Consider the following 6,379-nt stretch of genomic DNA (forward strand, 5'->3'; position numbering starts at 1 on the left):
AGAAATATTGACAATTACATTTTTCAACAGCTTCAGATTATCGGGGGCGGATTGTGTGCCTCCTCCCCTCCTCCTTGCACAATCCTCTTTCTTTCATATCCGCCCTCCACCTTTTTTTTTTCATTTTTTCTTTTAGTCCTCAAAATTTGTCTTCTCCGAAGTTCTCTCTCCAGCCAAAGTGATTACAGAGTATCTCAAATTTCGTTTCTTGGGCTTCACTTTCGCCAAATTTCCAAGATCCTCTAATCGCCTAAAAATATCGAAAATCGTTTAAAATTGCGCTTTTGGAGATTCAGTTTTGAAAAACTGCAGTGTCTCTAGCGTTACTAAATATGGTCTTACACTCACGTGTTTAAGAGTTTAATTTTGGAAAATATTCGAACAAGGGTCTCCGACCCCCTTTCTCTAATATCATCAAAGATTGTTGATATTTTGGTTTTGAAAACTATTATTTCCTAGTATTTAAGTGTAGGGAATCTTTTGGGACAGCAGCCTTTGAAATTCTCTTTATAATACCATGGAGTATTGCATAAGAACTTCATTTTTAGGACTTCAATTTCGAAAATTTTCCAGGAGAGAGCTTCAGAACACTCCGTTCGGTAACAGTATCAAAAATTGTCCACCATAGCGTTTTTCGAACTTCAATTATGAAAAATTAGACGTAGTGTGAGAGGGAGGGGGGTACATATTTCTATCTGTTTTTCAAAAAATCGATCGGGGATAGTTCATGAGTCTCATTCCTAACCCAAATTATAAATATGGACTATAATCACATTTATAAGACTTACATTTCTAAAAATAGCCTTGGAGCCCCACGTACCTTTCTTTCCCCTAAAATATCACCAAGAACTGTAAAATTGCGTTTTCAAAACTACTATTGCAATTTTTTCTGGGGTCAATCCCCTTCCAAAACCAGAAGCTTTATTCACCCTAGCTTCTAACAACATCGACTTACGTTTAAGACTTTTTCTGCAGTTTGAAATATTAAGAATTGCCGATCCCCTAATGTTACTAAGTATGGTTTACATCGCGTTTTTTAGACACAAAAGTGTGCCCCGCACTAAAATATTTTCTGATTTCGCCACTGTTTTGTTGTTCCGGTAATACCCCCCCCCCCCCCCAGATCCTTGTTATTGTTGCACCCCCAAAGTTTTCGGCCTAAATCCGCCTATGCCGCCACCCTCCGCACCATCACCGTGGACCGGCTGGCTCCTCACGATGCTGCTCCTATAGCGAAAGCCATCTCCAGGTTGCGTTGCGTCCATGTCCTACACACACGCGCATAGATACACAACTACACACACACGCGCGCACATACACACACACACAAACACATACACCTATACACACAAACACATACACACAATTACCCACACATTCCTGCCTACACACAGACACAAATACATATGCCTACACACACATACACATCCCCCCCCCATACGCATTCATACACACAACTACTCACACACTTATGCCAACACACAGACACAAACACACCTGCCTACACACAAACACACATACCCCACACACAAACACGCACGCCTACATACACACACTCGTGATTGCGAAAAACATAATTTGAATTCAAGATGTCAAAATTCAAATTATTTTTTTTTCAGTTTTTTCCCCAATTTCTTGGGACGTTGGGCCCCCTCTGCACCGCGGGGTCTGCAGGTACGCAGATCCAGGCCTGGAACCGAGGACACTTTCATGATCCCCTGCTCCCATTGTGCATATATACAGTAGGGTATTCATAGCTATATCGTCCAAAAAGCTGTCTGTTTGTAGATCAGAAATATGGTTACAAAGCAAGATTCATGCTTAGGAACATATGACGTTAACATAATGCTGACGCGCGATATGCATACAAAGTCAGAAACAGAAACAGGCAGTGTCGGCTTTCTCTCCTGAAGAAATACTAGAAATGATGCTAAAGAAGAAAAAGTCAACAGTTTCGGAATAGCGTCAGCCGTGCCAATCTTCATCAAGATAAAGTATAGCAGTCGACATTGGTAAAAAATTCAGTCGACACCTCCTGATCCCTAAAAGTGACGATCTTGGAATGAAGACAACAGTTTAGTAGTATCATGGTGCCTAAATCTTTCTCATGAGCGATGTCCTGACTCCATTTAACCCCGGAGAATATTGATATATCATATTGATCCCGGAAAATGGGCGCCCATAAACAAAATTTTAAGAGGAGAGGGCCTAGATATTTTCCGCATGGTGTAGCAGGATATATTTTCCCCGTGGAAACCGATTTCTGTACAGGTTAGAGTTATTAAAATTTGACATTTTTAATAACTTACTCATTTAGCTAAAGAAATGTTACATAACATTTCTCTAGCTACATGAATACATTTTTGCAAAGAAAAAGTACTAAAATCAAGGAAGTTCTGATTTCCGAGGGTGCCCAACTGGGGGGGGGGGGTCATGGCGCCGACTGCGCCATTAACATTTTTAGGGGGTGAATTGAGGGGTATTTTTCTCATTGGGGGGACGACGCAATATTGAGAGGGGTGCGCCCTTGCCCTTAGGGGGACACCTCTTTGGAGGGCTTGAGCCCTCAGTTTCCGCACATATAAGCGTCTATGACCGGAGTACCCCCTCCATAAAGAGAGTCCCTCTAAATAGAGGATAAACATATCACTTAAAACTACCCCCTTAAAATCCTAATTAAAGCAGCCTGTGCACCATGAACTCTCTTTCCGCTTATATTCCTTCCTAAATAACGTCAACGGTCCTGTTCAAGCGACGCATCAAATTAAGGACAGTAGTCCCTGAAAAGTTTCATTTGAATGACAGGGGTGCTCATCCCCGATGGGCAAGGGCACATCTCCTCAATATCGCAAAAAAACACCCCTCTCCAAGCAAGATTCCCCCCGAATGAGAAAAATGCCCCTAGAAGCACCCCCCTAAAAATGCCATGATCCCCCCTAGGCGGGTACCCCTGTGAATGAGGACATTTAATACTCAAGAACTCAAGCTATATTATATTTAAAAAAAAACATTCCCTGAAAGTCTCCATTAGAGTATATAGACAGCAGTTATCTCTAAGAATACATAGCTCTCCAATACATAGCTCTTAACGCCTTCCGTCCTCTAAAAATCTCTGTAGGGACTCTATGGAATACTAGTTCAAAAACCCATGAGAACTAGTACTAGTACATTCTCCCCCCTCCCAAAAAAAGGAAAAAAATAAATCCAAGGGGAGTCCTCATAGCAATAACGATCCCACAAAATTCTCATGCACATCAGCATTTCCTAAGTAAGAATAATAAAAAAGGAAACATTTAAAATGCTTTTGCTTATGACAAAGCCTCAAAGCTTTTGCAACATTGATTCCGAACATATTTCTCTGCACGCAAGAAAAAAATGGCAACCGACAATATTACTCAAGTGTATAATTCGTCATGTAATGTATTTCCTGTAGAATTAGAAGTTTCTCGCCAAAATAAGCGATTACTTTGTCAATAAGTAGCCCCTACTGGAGTAGACTTCGTTAGCCAATCATAGCTGCTTATTTTCGAGGAGTGGTAGCAACGTCCATTGAGGAAAACCATTATTTTACAAAATTTTATACGAAAATTATTTTTAATTTTAGGCAACATCAAGATCAAGTTTGTTTATAAATAAAACACGGGAAAAGAGAAAAAAAAAAGGAAAACGAGGGAGACACATGTATCGAAGTGCCGGTGTTAGGATTTTACATTAAAATTTCCGAATTCATATAACCATTATCAGTAGAAAATGCAAAATATTAAAGTAAGAATTTCAAAATTCTTGAAACGATAAATTGAAAACAAGTATAACTTCCACTTCGCTTGTTCAATTAGCCTGTACAATAAGATATTACTTTTAACTTATAATTCACTTGAGTGAGATAGAATTGATAATTAGAAAATCAGCTGCTTCACTGAAATTAAAATTTTAAGGGGAAAGTCAATTTTTGTTCTCTTCATTTAGTTAGTTTTGTATCCAAAGGGATAAGCGAAAGGTGCTTGGTTTTTATTGTTCTAAATTAGCTACTCTTACAGCACTTATTTTCGCAAAACTAAAGATGTCGGTAATTTCGTGAGCTGGAAATTTCGTATTAAAAAATATAATTTGCGAGGCTTAAATTTTCGCGATTACGATGCTCTCGCGAAAAGTGTTTGTAGAGTACTTAGCTAAAAACTTAAAAAACCGAAATTTGTAATGTCTCGTATCATATAAATCTTTTTGAAACTATGATTTTGCAATTAATATTTTTTTCCTATTACATTGTCCATTTTATGGCGTCCTTGAATTTTTTACTTCCTTTTACAAAAAAGGAAGTATTGTATTCGCGAAAAAATTTTCACTCAAAAATCGCCCTTAATTTCCATTTTGCTCACCCCCAAATGAATGTTGAGTTTTTTTTTCGATTCGACCACATGCGGAAAAGTGCCTAAGAATGTATAGACACGCGAAATATCCATTTTGACCATCACCGAGGTAATTACAACGACTTTTCTCGTGACGTCTGTGTGTATGTGCGTATGTGTGTATGTATCTCGCATAACTCAAAAATGGTATGTCCTAGAAAGTTGAAATTTGGTACATAGACTCGTAGTGGGGTCTAGTTGTGCACCTCCCCTTTTGGTTGCTTTCGGATGTTCCTAAGGGGGTCTTTTGCACCTTTTTGGGGGGAAATCATTGTTAATTTCGATGTAAACTCAAGTGGCGTTATAATTTGTCGGACACTTGGCGATATATCGCCAGTCTTTTGGTCGCCAACTTGGCGAGAAATTTGGCGGAGTTTTTTTTTTTTTTTTTTGGTTTCAATTTGGCCATTGTTGGTGATATTTAGAGAATAAATATTGTATCACATTAAAATAGCGAATAATGGGGAAATGTCATTAAATTGGAGTAAAAGGAAGTCATGTGATGCACACATCAGCTCGTTGATTCCTGTCACCCAAATCGGAGCATGCTGTACGTTCGGGGAAAACTATCATAATGTGGATCACTTGCTTCTTTTGAAGTATGCTGTTCAGTTTTGGTCTCTTTATCTTAAGAAAGATATTAATGTATTGGAAAGGGTTCAAAGGCGGGCTACAAGGCTAATAAATGGACTTTCTAACTTAGACTATGATTCCAGGCTTAGAAGGCTAAAAATGTACAGTCTTGAGCAAAGAAGAGACCGAGGGGACATGATTCAGTTGTTTAAATTTATTAAAATGAAAGATGTTATGGGGCTGAAGTTTATCACTGAAAACAGGACAAGGAGTAATTGTTTTAAGCTATTTAAATCTCAGGCTAACATGAATATTAGGAAAAATTATTATTTTAGCAGGGTAGTGGAACCTTGGAACAGCTTACCGGAAGAGGTGGTAATGAGCAAGGGAGTAGATAGTTTTAAGAGGGCCATTGATCTTCACTGAGATTGTAAATTGACTAGGACCAGTCTAGCTGGGCCCAGAGCCTGTTGCTGGTCGTCACTTTTGTATTTGTATTTATTTGTATTTGTAAAATTTTTTGCCAAAATGGTCAAAATAAAGCGCTTATTTGCTTTTGTAACGCTGCTTAATCAATAGTGCTGAAATTTAACATTTTAATTTTTGGACAACGCAATCCATTAAATGAGACAAAAGATTACGTTAAAATTTAAAAAAAATAAAAAAACAACTCACCAAGTAAATAAACTAAGCTATGAAAAATGTCACATTTAGCATATGTGGTGTCAGATAGCTTAGTAGCTCCTTTTTTAGTAAGTCACCTTTAAGTAATTTTTGTGACAATAAGACCTGTTGCTGTAGTATTAAAATTCATTTTTTGAGCTTCTTTATTTTTTTTAATAGAGCAATTTCAGAAAAACCAGACTTTACAAATCCTATGAGCTCCAGGAGTAGAAATCAAGGGCATATATATATATAAGATGGTGGGCTGGCATGGGCGGATTTATAGGGGGGCTATGCCCTTGCCCCAGGAAGGACTTTATACATAGTAACAATACACCTTCCATTATCTTAAAAGAAAAAATTATGATTTTTTTTCTTTTTGAATAGTTCAGAAGCGAAAATGAAGAGAATAGTGACTGTCCTTTTCTAAAGGGTTGGGAACACCTTACAATGTATTACAACTGATAAAGTGGTCATTGGGATCCTGAAACGTGTTTAAAAAGACTACTTTGAACTGGAAGCAGGCAAGTATATAAGTGAAAATATCGATTGAACGAGCTGTGTATTCCGCTGCAATACTTAAAATAATCAATGATTATTTCAACAAATTAGAAACTGAAACTTTATTCCACAGAAAATACTGCTACAATGACAAAATCAATGATCAATGGGAAAAAAGACATAAATTAAAACCAGTACGGTACGAAAAGTATGTAGTAAAAAAAGCAAATGCACTA

The sequence above is a fragment of the Uloborus diversus genome, chromosome 2 (assembly GCF_026930045.1).
Source record: "Uloborus diversus isolate 005 chromosome 2, Udiv.v.3.1, whole genome shotgun sequence".
In the NCBI taxonomy this organism is placed as follows: domain Eukaryota; kingdom Metazoa; phylum Arthropoda; class Arachnida; order Araneae; family Uloboridae; genus Uloborus; species Uloborus diversus.